At 29.5% G+C, this 15,624-nt stretch overlaps 1 protein-coding gene, 1 long non-coding RNA gene and 1 other non-coding gene across 4 annotated transcripts in view; 1 reads left to right on the forward strand and 2 right to left on the reverse strand.

The window, feature by feature from the left end:
• Positions 1-779: 779 nt before the first annotated feature.
• LOC122568920 lies at positions 780-8,675 on the reverse strand. 2 transcript variants are annotated; one of them, XR_006317262.1, is made up of 3 exons: positions 8,518-8,674; positions 2,183-2,320; positions 780-2,115 (listed from the first exon to the last, which is right to left on the reverse strand). It is a non-coding gene; the product is annotated as an uncharacterized LOC122568920 (long non-coding RNA). The 2 variants fall into 2 exon arrangements; XR_006317261.1 differs by having other exon boundaries at positions 780-2,320; positions 8,518-8,675.
• Trnas-gcu lies at positions 1,988-2,069 on the reverse strand. Its single transcript has one exon. It is a non-coding gene; the product is annotated as a tRNA-Ser (tRNA).
• A 133-nt stretch (positions 8,676-8,808) lies between the features above and the next one.
• LOC122568917 (sodium-independent sulfate anion transporter-like) overlaps positions 8,809-15,624 on the forward strand; it is a 36,779-nt gene continuing 29,963 nt past the window's right edge. The window contains exon 1 of the mRNA XM_043729208.1: positions 8,809-9,295. The gene's annotated coding sequence lies outside the window, so the exon portion shown is untranslated. The remainder of the gene's footprint in view (positions 9,296-15,624) is intronic.

The raw sequence follows: 15,624 nt of genomic DNA on the forward strand, positions 1-15,624 counted from the left end.
TCTGCACTCTACAATATATCAAAGGTGATTGCGTTCTAAGGAAACAATGAATTTCACTTTGATGGACTTCTTACTAAGAAATTATACAAACTGCACTATGACTCAGCGTTTAAACTTTTTATAGCGTAAAATGGGCAATACTATAAAAAATATGACTCAATAAATTAATACATAATTTATACGTATAAATAAACGAGAAAAATTATATTTTATCATCTCTACTATTGAATACTACTTACATCGCTATTTGCTATCGAAAAATGACATACACTAGTTGATTTTATTACTTAATATGTTTCTGCGAACTACCAGTGTCATGCTTCATCAAACAAGTAGATCGTTGCTCGCATGATAATTTATAATATACAATTATGTACTCCTGTAATACACATGCCTAATGCAGTCACTTGCGCTAAGGAAAATTCATTGAATGTGATTGTTTCTTATGATATGAAGACGTAATGAATAATGCATACGACTAGGGGTGTCCTGTTAATTACACATTAGCAAACTAATCTGCCGTCTACATTTTACACACGTTTTTCATTATCCTAATCTGTTTTCAATTCTATTGACGTCAAATCTCGGTGGTCTATTCGAACACCGATATTGAACATGCTGGAACGACTCCACAAAAAATTTCATGATCGAACATGAAGCACATTCCTCAGTTACATAATTGATTGTGTAACGACGAGAAGTCATCGACGGTAATACAGGTAATACCTCTATTCGAAGAGGATATTTAAAAATTAAACAAATAAATTTGGTTTTACCAGTTCGTCGATTATAAAAATTTATTCCATTACATAAACTTGTTTAATACAATCTTGGTTAAATTCGTGGTTAGATATACGTGCTTAATATCTTGTATCATACTGTAAATCAATTATTTTATATCATGTTTGAAAAGAAAGGGAGAAAATGTGCACAAATATACATAAGTACTACGTAGTTTTCGAATAAATATATCTTAATTCATTTGAGCTAATTAACATGTATGTAATAAACATACATTTATAAATTCAATACTCGTACTCTACAATATATGTAGAAGCGGATTTTAGGGATTTTAATGAATATATTATACTTATTGAAAAGTCATTAAACACTGTCCATAAAGTAATAATAAATTGGAATGTATATAAATAACGGAAAATATTTTATTACACAAACAATCTACGTATTGACTTCAAACTAAACTAAGTTTTTCAAATATGCTATTTCAATAAAATTAGTTTATCCAATATCATAATTTGATAATGACGTGTTACATAAGTAATAAAATTTTACTTCCTTTTTTTTTAGTACTTCTGGTTCATTAAAGAGTCGTAAAATTTTTTTAGGTATTTCTAACGAAGTCATTAATCACTGTTTCTAAAATAATAATAAATTAATACATATACAATGGAACTTCATCTAAATGAACTCCATTCATTTGAACAAAATTTTAGTTAATGCTAACTAAATTTTGTATAACTGAAATTTCGCTACTTGAATTCGCCTGCTTAAGCGCAAGCTCCTATTGTATGAACCAAAAATAGTAAATAATGGGAAACATTGGTAAGCTCTTATTTTATGAATTCCAGTTATATAAAATATAAACTCTTCGTTCCCCGACAAATTCAGATGCATGAAATTCTGCCGTAAGTAATAGAAAATAATTTTCAAATACGTACCAGCAAACAAATGATACATGTAGTTACATAGGACTGAACTGCTTTTTAATTAATTATCTGATTCTGTATTTGTTTCAATAAAATTCAATAAAATATTACATAATAAAATTTTATTTTAAATAAATACTACATACAAATGTATTTTAAATATACATTCTGAATTTCTACTGCTGCACTTTTCTTTTTACATCGAGTTCAATAAACTTCTGACTCTCGGACATTAAAGAGTCGTCAATTTTTTTAGCAACTTTCTCCAATTGTACATACCTTATGAACTAGAATGTTTTGCAAAGTAACAAAAAGCGAATCGACGAGGATGGGATTCGAACCCACGCGTGCAGAGCACATTGGATTAGCAGTCCAACGCCTTAACCACTCGGCCACCTCGTCCGATGTGAACCCGTGTTTTAGCGAATATATTTTATGTCATCCATTCCTAAAATAAATCAAGCATGTATTATATTGTATAATTTATACATCATACCGTTATCCTTGCTCCTGACATCATCCAAATATTCTTAACTCCAGATGGCAGTCATTAATATTCATCTACAGCATTTGTACGATTCCATCATTCCGATTTAATGAACAAGAATATTCGATGCAAACGAGTAGACTAGCACCGCCAACGTTACACGAATCTAAAACACAATTTATTAATTACATAATGAATGCAATTTATCTGATAGAAATTGAAGTCTTTCAATTGCTATTTAATTTATATCCATATTTAGTAAGTATCTGCTTTCTAAATTTTTATAACCATTGACATATCGTATTTTAAATATGACAATTATAAATAATCCGTACATCTATTATAATAATTTAATCTATCAATATAATCTGTCAATTACGTAATGAACACAATCTATCTGATAAAATTTGCAATCTCTGTATTATATCAACCAGTAACACATGTATTGGCCTCTCACACTTCTCTAAACATAAACGTATCATATTATAAATATAGCAATTATAAATAATATATTCAATTTAGAATAATAATAACATTTAGTTTAATACCGGTGTGATTAAATTGTTACAAAAATATGGTCTTTTAATGGTCTTTCAAGTAACTAGAAGACTAACTAGAAGAACAATTAATTCTTGCAACGTCAATTAATGTAAAATTTGGGGATGATTCCTTGTAGCAAAGATTGCAATAGAAGAATAGGAACTGAAAGGAATTGTTACAATTTTATTCAAAGTTATTCGATTATCCGAATAATGTGTATCGTGATTCGTTCGGATAATGAAGATTCTACTGCATTAAAATACACGCAAAGTATAAAGAGCAAATTGCTTATGGTTCTCGATCTCAGAAACACGGGTATAGCACCAAAGCTGGATTACATAACTTAATCAGCAATTCAGAGAAGGTGGAAAGAAAGGAAAACATAGTGGGGCGTGCGGAAAATGCTTCTGGAATAACGGAGGTGGGCATTAACGTGTTTTATAAGAATTTATAAGGAATGCAAATAATTGTCAACTTGAAACAATGCACGTTCGATCATAGATAACGAAGAGTCACGTGCATTGAATTTATCTGTTCACATTACCATTTGAAAGTACATGGACAGTTATCTCTAATAAAATCTAATGTAGTTTGATTTTACCCTTTATTGAACAGCTGTAGAGCACTATAACACAATAAAGTAATTGTATAATTCATTTAAGGAGCTTATTTATTGAAGGAATTCTTGTACCAAGCTATAGATAAGATAGAAAAAATTTTTTTTAAATTGATTTTAAATTTCGTATAATATACACCACGGCTTATAAGTATCCGGGCATTTTTGCCTATTTGTAATAACACTAGGTACCTATATAAATTTTATCGAAGTGTTCAGATTGATGATGAATTATAAATTAGAAGCAACATTTACTATTTTTCCCCGAAATGGTCAGCCTATAAATATAAGTTACCTATAAAATAAACATGGTAATAATATACATACGTCTGTACTTATCTGTACTTATTATACATATACATTACTATTTACATACATTTCCTATTTAAATATCGCTGTTTATATTAATATCGGATATCTTATAATTAACAAATTGGAAGATAGACAAATAATCGTGAAGTAATAATTCTATAAGATTTAACAACAATTTTATTACTTCGTATTGCCTCTAAAAAACACAAATTTAATCTAGTGATAATATACTATTATGCACAGTTATGATTGTTATATAATTATTGCAGTCCATCCTATTTTATACCTAAACTAACTTATCTTCTTAGAAACAAGGAAATGTTCGGATATTTTTTAGTGTTGGTATGTATGTATCTGTTGATTCTACAAGGAGATAGATAGATAGATAAATTGTCATTAATACATATATTTTTGTAACATTCATGTATTATTAATATAAATCGACTAATCGTATCGTCCACAAATTTCTGAATGAGTATCGGGCAAAAAGTTAAGTAGTCTTTAAATCACATGATTATCTCTCAAGTCAACGCACTTCATTTCCATGAACTTCACGTTTTAGCGGAGCGATTTCTAACCAATCTTCGAACAATATTATTCGTGTCCTTAGAAGAATCGTTAAGTTTAACTGTTCTTCTAAAATTGACATATCGACGTATTTAGCACATTAAACAACGTTACAATCGTCTTTCACGCATTTCGCATAGTTCCTTTATTACGTGGAACGAGTAAGTACCATTTTATATGTTCATAAGGGAAGCAAATGACTAATAAAAACGACACATTATATTATTATTCAAGATACATTACCGTGATTCGAGCAAGTATTAGTTAACTAAATAGAAAACGACAAAAGTAACCGTAACTCAAAGGAAATGTATGCTGACGTTGTAATCTTGACGTCCTCGGTGGTAGCAAATTAAAATTGCAGGAACTGGTAATTGTAATGAAATCTACGCAACGCGAACAAACTGCACTGCGCATTCATTATAAGTATTCATAAGCAGTTAAATTATTCTAGACTAAATTATAGTATTACACTTGAATGCGCTTTTAAAGTTACTCTTTTCCACAATTAAACACTTTCATTTTTGTGTCTTTTCCTTATTGCAGAGACAGATAAACAAAAAATAATTAATAATATAAGTATGTTATTAAGCCAGTTTAATATTTAACTTTATTCACATTGATATCGAAAATGGAAAAAGAGTTTTGTTATTATTTTATTGCTTCTTTTATTGAAACAAAAATTTGATACTTTGAAATGTATATTTATTTTCTGTGCTCATATTATTGATAGTACGATATACATACAAATATAATAAAATATAATTAAAGTATATACAGGTAAGATAATATGAGAATTATTTTCCAAACATAGTTTGAAATATCCTTCAAAATTTCATTTGTCCATTTTATTTTATTTTATTCAAATTAAAATTTAGTCATTTAGAAACCAAACTTAATAACCGAAAAATGTGAATTTTTCATTAATCAGGTAATTTGAAGGCAATCATATAATTGAATAATATAATAAAACAATATATTTAAGTATAATATACATAATATATATATAATACATATTATTATAATATATATAGTTTGGTATTATAAAAATAATATCATCAGTTTGAAAACACAGAGAGTTTTTGTTCAATTAGATCGGCGACGTCTGGTCACTCATTTTAAAATCAGTCATGTTATATTACGTAATTTATCAAGGGCAATCCACGATTCTATTAAAATAGGGTTACCGATAATGATAGAACTTACATAAACAATCGGTCAAACAATTTCGTTTATCAACGAATTAATTGGTTTCCAATGAAAATTTTTTATTACAAACACTCAATAATGTCCGTGCTTTTAGCTCTTTAAAAAAACCGATTACGATAAAGTACTAACTACGGACATAAGGTTAACGTATGGAATGTCCGTTAAGACAAAATTTATAGTCACTTGAAACTTAGACAGTACGATAAAAAATAGATTATCTCTCGAAATTTACCAACATTTCAGAGGATGGAATTATCGAAGATGATAATTGCATATAAATAATTGAAGGTACGCGCGCGCGCGTTTGTGTATATAATAATAGAGGAATGATACGCAGGTAAACCATTCTGCGAACTTTTCTATTGTTTCATTGAAGAAACTCTTTCTGGGATTTCAAAACGTAACGTGGTTTACCGATTGCCTTAACTTTAGGGTAATTCCAATGTACACGAAGAAAGGAATTCTATTTTTCCATCGTGGACATACCACAAATGACGTAAAAATGAATTACCGATATTGTAACATATTCTTTTTTTCCTCTATTACAGTAAATCCCATTCTAGATCGAAGGTCCATCACGAACCACACGTTTCAACAGAACAAAGTTCTTCTCTATAGAAAAAACGTGCCAGGCACAATAAAGCCGGATGTTAACTCCCAGGGAACCGAATCCAATGCAACTGGTAAATTGCAAATGACGTTTCTTTTTTTTTTCATTCCGTTCGATTCGATTTGCAACGTGCTTTGAACGACGATATTATTTTCTGGCTTGATTACGCTAACAATAGGTATGAATTCACATAAATTCCATTTGTGGCAAATATGCGCCACTACGTCTTGTGATGTAAGAGAACGGAAACAAAATGTAAGATAGCAAGCAGACACGTAGAAAAGATCTCTCGAACTCATAAAGAAGGCAACTGAGCTTATCCTTAATGATCCACGCGACTACCGATCGTGTTATGTAACGTTATAACTGGTAGACAGTAGCTAATATTATCACGGTAAAAGAATTTTTTTAGAAAATCACACTTTCATTAGCGGTAGATTTTAATAACAAAAGACCATAACAGTTTCTGTATGGCATGCTTTCTCGTGTTAATTCATATCTCTAAATGTTTACGAATTCCTACCAAGTTAAAGTTAGTGTTCTTTATTTTTTTTTTTTATCCTTTCTCAAAGTTCTTTAAATTTCATTCATTAGAAGAATATTGTTTATAATATTATATGTAATTTTCATAAATAATATTTATTAATTATTAAGAACAATAGATACAATAAGTAATGGATTGCATAATGTATTATATGTCTAATACATTGGGAAATATTGCTCAATAACCGTTGGTAATTCAGAACGTATAAGTAGCATCCAAATTATTAATTGCATCATAAAGATTGAGTGAGCAATTTTTTAATTATTGTTTGTATTTTGCATTATAATGAATGATACAATAGATCGATATAATGTAATGTTAAAAAACATACAAGAGAAATATAACTATTTGTGAAAGTTAAGTTTTCAAACAATTTTACTTAAATCTTTCATTAAATCAATTAAAAAATCTGTCATATTTATATAGTATTGAAATGTTTCCTTTTATTTTCTTAATCTTTTCCTGTAGTAAGAGAAATGATATACCTATTTAAAATAATTGATTCATATAAAAATATACATATTTGTAAGGTGCAAATAATACACTACTATATTTTCTTAAACAATATCTATATTCATCTTTCATTAGCTTGAGGAGACTCTTTTTTTCTGAAGAAACAGATTGTTGACATAAAAAGCGCTTCTATCATGTAGGTCAGGAGCTGTGTAGTACAGGATTTAGTATACAAATCTAGTTTATAATATATAAATACTCTTTTATGTATCTTCTAGATACCTAGAACTTTAAATGTAACTTATTAATACATTGGTAATTTTATTAGAAAATGAGTGATACATGTTAATAGTATGCCAATATATCTTTCTACATGAGAGGAATATTCATATTTCTCAATACATATATAATTATTAAAATTTATAAGTTAATATTTACAACAATAGAGTTGATAAATTTTAATAAAATTCATACAAAGAACAAAAATAAATTTGTTAAATTTTCTATCTTTTTCTGTATTTGGCTGTTTATAATATATTAAATCTGCAATATACTTTAATAGATATAGCAATACAAAGTTATCTATATTATGCGCTAATGACGCTCGAGAACATATCTCCAAATACAATCTATTTACAAGTAATCTGAATCTTGTTTAGGAAATTCGAACGTCATATTTTCAGCCCGTTGATTAAGAGATATCGTCATCCGATTGCATTTCTAATTTGTTTCTTATTCTTTGTTGCAATAACGATTTTGAAATCGTTAGAAGGATCTAATAATCTTCTGCTTTAACAAGCAGAGATTGGATGATTGATATCAATTTCAAATTAAAGAGATTCGTAACATGTGTATACACATAGAAACTACAAATTCCGACAATAATCATTTTTACGATTTGCACCTATTTTTGGTAATAGTTGAATAGAAATTTGATAAATTGATATATACTAATATTTATATTTAAAAAATGTCATATTTTAAGATTTCAACGTTATAAAGTTACTATAAAAGATATTTAAACCTATTTTTAATAAAGCTTAAATCATAAAAAGTTTAAATTATATTACTATTTATATTAGAAAAGATATGTTCCAAGATCTTCACAATGTAAATTCGTTATAAAAAGTAAAATAAAATTTGAACAACTGAAATTCCATTGCCAAACAAAAATTTGTTTTAGTATTATACGACAGAGCATTAACATAACTGAAAATTGTATCACTAAGTACGTATTTTATAACCTAGATCAAAGAAAAATCTTATCATATGGAACAAAAGTCTGTTCGTTTTTATCCCTTCCTAAACCCTTTCACCTAAATTATTTAAACATCATATAATTCCCAGATCACGCGTGTCGACAAATGTTAAACTATTAATTCAAAATGACTATTCAACAAAGAGAGAAAAGCAGAAAAAGTTGTACGAAACAAACACCTGAAGCGAGTCGAACAGGTTTCATTACGTTGGAGTTCGTACCACATGTTACGTTAGAGAAACGAATATACTCACCGAAGGCTTTTTGTAAGGAAAGTGTTCAGTCGAGTCGAGTTATTTGCATTTTTTAACAAGATATTGGTGGGTTTCCGGGGATTTACGCCGGCCATCTCTTTCCTCATTTTCATCGCGTTTCAACGCACGGTACCGTGTAGCGTGTAGTACACTGACCAACGTGTAGCGTGGACTGACTCAGAAGCACGTGACGATGTTTTAGGAGAGATGGGTATTAATGCGCAGACGCATCAGCGCACCGCGCAAAGGCGAATTCTCGGCTGTCAAGTTTCAGCTCAGGTGAGCGTTCCCCTCAGAGACACACGGTTTACAACGTTCGAACGTTTATAAAGATTTCTGTTCGATTCGCATCGAACTACATCGACCAATTCAGCGAAAACATACCAGTGTTACTTTCTCGATCAAACGGTAACCTAAATTTTTCACGGAACGCACAACTCTTTTATCTATTTACTTCTGTTAATAATCTGAAACGAATTTTTCGAGCGTTTCTTATACGGTGACGATCGCACGTGGTGAAAATTTCTCGCTGAATTTCTCGCGATCGTAGCGTTCAGTTTTTGCGTGGAAGCTGTAAAACTGTGCACGGAAACACATTTGACGCGACGCCAGTGAACTCTTCGCGAGTATTCTCGGAAAAGAAGAGAAAAAAGAAACAGAACGATCGTGGCGTTCGCAGGGAAAACGACACGCCAGTGGACACGCTACTGGTCATGATGGCTTTAGGAATTACAATTACCGTGGTTCACTGTTGGCTGTGATGTGACACTGATACAAGGTATTTATGTATGCGAGATTAGCATGGTGTTTCTATTTTCAATCGATGATATCGTGTACGACCACAGGATCGAAAACTACGAGAAAGTAGAATGGGTTAATGTTAAATGAAGTTTATAATAGCTTGTAGGATGACTTTGAACGGATATCAACGGATTTTAAAACGTGTAATGAAATTAAAAAACAAAGAATCGTTAGTGCAAGAGACTCTAAAATATCAATTCCAATGGAAATTGTTTTTAATTTTTTTACAGAAAAGATTGTTTACTTTATTTATTATATATTCTCATACTACGGATTTTTATGAATTTATGTGAAATTTAATAATACAAAAATGTACAGAATACATACATATATGTAATATATCAAAATATATAAAACATTCAGAAAAGGGTATAAGTTATAATGATTTTTAATATATAAAATGAATCTCTACTTATGTTCTATTTCGTTAGTTATGTCTATAAAAATATAAATTTCCATAAAAATTTGTAATCTAGATATTTTATAGCACAAACGGTATATAACGATAATATTATAATATAAAATATCTCCATAAAAATAAAATTGATGAATAGCAAGCAATGAAAGCAAAAGAATTATAAGAATAAAAATAAAAAGTATAATAGAAATAACAAATAACAGATAGAACAGAAATGACAAATAATACAAGGAAGAAATATAACAAATTTTAGTAACGTTTTAGCTCCTTAAATAATTTGTATTGTATACATTTACCACAATATATCCAATAATATATAATAAATAAATCTAGTAATATATATATATAAAAATATGCACATACACACACATATATATATAAATAAAAATATATATAAATATATAAGTTTACTAATATATGAAAATGATTAATTTAAGTTTAAACAGATTTTGGACAAACGTAGAAGAAACAAATTATAAAAGGCATATGACTCTTCTTTGAGGTAAATTACATATTCTGAAAGTTTAGACAGAATTGAATTAATTACCGTGGTAATAATTCCATGAGAACTATATTACTTGATATCTATAGAATTATATTGTATGCTTGTGTAATATCCATATTGAACGTGTTCACTTTTATACCAATTATTACTATAACTTACATAAGTCATTTCTTATAAATTATATATCATTCATTAATTCATGTAAATTGATATTGAAATAAGTAAAAATGCAATATTGTTTCGTCTAATAAGGTATAAATAGCAAAATGATGCATAAAAATGACATGGACTGAATGTTATTAAAATACATAAATAAGGCAAATTGCATATTGTTTTACCGAAGTACAGGTAATACATTATAATAATAGATATATTACTTGAAACTACTTCACAAGATAAAGCACACAAATAACAATTTCCATGAATTAAAAATACCACAAATGCCTCAGTTCCTTCACATTCTTGCAGATAATAACTAAACATATATGAAACTAATCCTTGAATTTTCATTCGTAAACACAATGTTTAAAAACAGTATTTAGCAATACAAATTTATTAAACTAGATAAAAGATGTAACTAAGATAAAACGAAACTAATATATATACTACGAGTATATGTATTAACGCAATGTTTATTTATCTCTGATGAGATATATTAGATATAAAAACAATAAACAACAAATAATAGAATGAAACTGCTAGGCAGGTTCGCATCTTGAAGCATTGTTTCAAATGAATATCTATAAAAAATTGAATCAAAGAGTCTTTCCAACTCTTTATCGCGTTGTATACATGGCCGAACGATTTTCATTTCAAGCGTCACGTCGCGTCGCGTCGCGTTGCATCGCGTCGCCACACAAAACGTTGAATAAGATGTATCAATTCACTGATCGCTTCGTAATGTTCGTTGAAATCGTTCAGAGAAAGCATCATCCGCTTTTATGTAGGATTATAGGCCTTCTAATAAACTTTCGCACATATACTTAGGCGAATAGCCGTGAATACGTAAATGAAAATTGTATCGAGTGAAAAATTCGCGTGTAATCTAGTTAGAAAAACTCGTAAAAAAACGGCTTTATATGGCTGCTTGGAATGTAACAGTAAAAAAGAGGAAAGAAGAAGAGAAGTACAATGGCTTATGAAAATATTTCCATATTTCTAAATACCTAAATATTTCTAAATATCTAAAAATTTCATTAGTATGAAAGCCCAGTACCACTGACTGTGTGTGTTAGTAAAGTCTGAAACGATTCTGGAAATGAACATAGAAGTTAAAAGATATTTAATGTAAGTATATATTTCGCAAAGATCGCAAAAGTATTTAAACGGCCAATTACCTACCATATTGATAATATATTTTATAATAATGTTTAAATTATAATCATAATAAGATATTATAATAATATTATTATAATAATATAATTATTATTGGCATAAAATAATATAATATAAATCATATTATATTATATTATACATTTGTTGCATACTAATTTTTTATTAAATGTTTGCAGTTATACATCTTGTATGTTATGTACATTTACCGGCTGAGCTTAAATTTCACGGTATTAATAAAATTTCAAAATATGTTATATAACACATATAATCTGTGAATGAAAGTTTTTTACGACAAATGTCCAAATACTTCCGCGAGCCACTGCATATGGTATGATCTCGTTCAAAACAATTGGATCGCCAATTCGAATAACATCATAGCTCTTTGTATGATATCCGATACATTGGAAGTTTTAACATGCTAACGTGCGTGTTAAACATTCAGGAATTTAGCGGAATCAGAATTTAGGCCAATAGAAAACAAGATTAAACTACTTACGGCGACAGAAAAAGAGAAGCGCGGTGCCAGGCAATTTAAAATTTAAATCAAATATAACCGTGCCAAAAGCATAATGTTTCCTTCGCAGCTAAACATTGGTTTATTTTACAACAGAGATAACAACAACTCGTGTCAAATTTTTTAAATTTTAGTAATAGAGAAGCTAAATTCATCACACGATGGAATAGACAATACGAAAAAGATACCTCGATTTATTGTCGATTAAAAATTAACTAATTCTATAAAAAAAAACCTTTATCATAACATTCACAGCTTCATGACTTAATTAGGTATAATTCTCTTACGATATAATTAATTATAGACATGTGCACTTACAAGAATTGTGTACTTTTGTTTCAAAGAATTGAAATATTGGCAGAGATTAAAGATTGCAGCGTATGCTTTTGCTCTCCTGATGAAATTAGGGAAGAATTATTTTTGTCGCGAGTTCTTCAATTGTTAGAAAAAAGATTTTATCAATTTCATTATTAGCGCAAAAAATTCATGGAAAGGACGAAGCAGTTGCATATACGTACAGTGTTAACAGTTGAATAAAGCAATTTTCAGCACCTAAATAAGTGATGCTTCAATTAAAGTCGTTAATTTTAAATCAACTGGCCCAATATTTTATAATAATGATTATAGATGCAGATTTGATTTTATTTCGCCTGTAAATTAGACTTATTTAAATCCATTAAGAATCATGCTGTGAAATAATGCATAAAAGTTGCGTAAAGGAACATTCTTAAAATACGTAAATGGAGTAACTAATTTCTACAAAAATCAGATTTCTGATTTTTATAAATAGTAGATAAATTCTAGAAAAAACAGGCAAGAAAAACATTAACGTAATTTAGAAAAGATAATTTGTCACATTTTTATGAATACTTCGATTTTTACAACCTTCGTGAAATTGTTGGATCTAGGTGGGAAAGGAAATAATAGAAAACATATTAAGCAAATCTTTGGAATTCCCTTTCATAACCACAATGTTGAGAAATAGAATTCAATAATGTAAATTAACTGAAATATTGCGTTAGTTCAACTTCAATAATTAGATATCACCTCACTATATCAGAAAATTGCGCCTTTAATTAATCTATTAAATTAGTCCTGTTCATAGTTATATTAATATCTAGTATACTATCCATTCCATTTCTGTCTTGCTTAATCCAAATATCTTATCTATCATTTCTAAACTGAAGAAAATTGATGTTTTATTATTTCTATCGCCATCTTTGTTTTTCTTTGTTTCATGTACAATTTACATTTAGTAATTATTTCATAACGTCCTACATAACTTTACTTAAAAAGATAGGAAAACTAGGGAACCTGAAGTATTTTAACATACATAGATATGCATGTTTAGCTATTGAAAAACTGAATATATTTATGTATCTATGTATAGGAAATTTAAATAAATAAAAATGTACAGAATGCACGTATTATGCAAACATATACAAAATATGCAAAGCAAAATATTCATTATAATTAGTATTTATAAGGAGAAATCTTTTTATGTTTCAGTACCACTTCTTTAGTATTTTATATAATATCTGTTCACAGAGGAATATAAATTTGCATAAATATTCGCAGCCTAATAATTTCATTCATCTGTTATTATTCTTCTATGTTAGAAAACTAGAGAAGTGAATGTTTTGAGAAAATACTTTAACTGAAAAGGACAAGCTAACATAAATACTCACCTTGTTCTTGCAAAATAGATCATAAAACAACAGAAGTAACTAAAAGAAAAGGGCAGTGAAAAACCATTGTCGTTTGATGGTACACGAACGCAGCCAATAATCCGTAACCAGAGACGAGAAGAAAAAGAGAAGGAAAAAGCTACAAAACGTTCAGCCGCAAAGACGTAACGATGAGACCTTCGCTGGTCCAATTACCATCGTGAAATTACAAAATCGACAGGCTAACTGTTTTTCGAGCAAAACGACACAATTTATGCAACACGAAAAATCGTTTTTTAAGATACTCACCGGGCTCGTAAAATCGGATGCAAATGCATGGAAATCCTACGAATCTCTAGAATTCATTTTTCAAATCCAATTTCGAGAGTTACGATCGTTCCCGGAGGCCCGTTATCGCAAATTGCACTCCGTTGACTGTACTCACCGTAGCGAGATATTAAAGAAAATAACAAGGTATTCATACCGTGACTGATTCACAGCCGGTATATTTAAAACAATTTCACGCTCTTTTCTCTCGAGCAGATTCGAGCGGCGAATCCTCAGTCTTTAATCGCTACTTACTTAATTAAGTCTACTGTGATCTCTGAATCTTTGCTGGAGGATGGAGGATCGAGGAAAAAGGCATGATATCTATATTTTTGCGGATATTTTATTTTCAAGTCACTCTATGACTAAAAAGGAATATTTCAATATAAAATAGCTGAAAATGGAAAGGACCTGTTAGATTCAGTCAAAGGTGTAATTATGCCCATCAGAAGTCAAACTGATCACTCTATGTTTGGACAGTTTCTCGGATTCGTTACATTACGTGATTAACGTCTACTTCTGGAAAAGTAAATTAAAGTTAAATTACTTACTTCCATGCAGTAATTTATTACAAGAGAGTGACATAAACGCTAGCAAATTGCAGAGTAAATTTCAAAAATAATGTTTCGATTTCAAGTTTCATCATCACCTTTTTCTGCTTTTCAATTTATGAAGTTGATCAGTGCAACTTCTCGATCGTTAAAGCATTAAAAAATAATAAATAAACTCTATTTTGATATTCTGACAATAGACACTTTTTAAATTATGTGGCGGATAGAAAATTATATGTTTAGCCCGAAAATGATACAGAAGGGCAACTGTAACATGTGAGCAGTCGTCAATGTATTAGATTTTAAAACTACTGCTCCGTAAAAAAATGAAGAATATGATTCATCGTGCTTTCTCCTGTCGGTCTTGATATATCAATTCTGCTCTTATCTCAACAAACAAAAAAACTTTTAAGAAGTCTAAGAAAGTTTTTAACATAGAATGAGAAACTTAAAATGAGAAATTGAGCATACTAATAACAATCCTTTCATAATTTGCTCAATCTTGTGATATTTTTTAACGTTAAAAAAATACTATTGGGTTGAAAATAATCGAAGGAATGCAGTAAGGCTGGATGCAGTTGACGAAAAATAGTAAGAAAGTAGCTAGAAAACATTTTCTGTGCCTTCTAAGAAACAAGCCTTAATAATGCGCGCATCAAAAACAAGAAGAAACGAAATACATATGTACTATCTTTCGTTCATCGACCAAAATCGTAGCCCACAATAATGAACACATTTACATGCAGGATGTGTGCAGCACGTAATTAAATCGAGTTACTCATCGCTAAACTGGTTAGGAAACTGTTTGTCCATTTAGAAAGCCAATTCGTATTTTGAGCAATAATAGATGAATTATTTAACACTTTCACGAAATTATCACCTCTGGTGCGTGGTTTATTGTGTGCGTACGAAAGAAATGTGTGTCGATGACCCACGAGGTTCTCAAGGTTCGATGGACAATTACAGTTTCGCGGAGCGTGTGATTGGTA

Source organism: Bombus pyrosoma, linkage group LG7 (genome assembly GCF_014825855.1).
Source record: "Bombus pyrosoma isolate SC7728 linkage group LG7, ASM1482585v1, whole genome shotgun sequence".
NCBI lineage: Eukaryota > Metazoa > Arthropoda > Insecta > Hymenoptera > Apidae > Bombus > Bombus pyrosoma.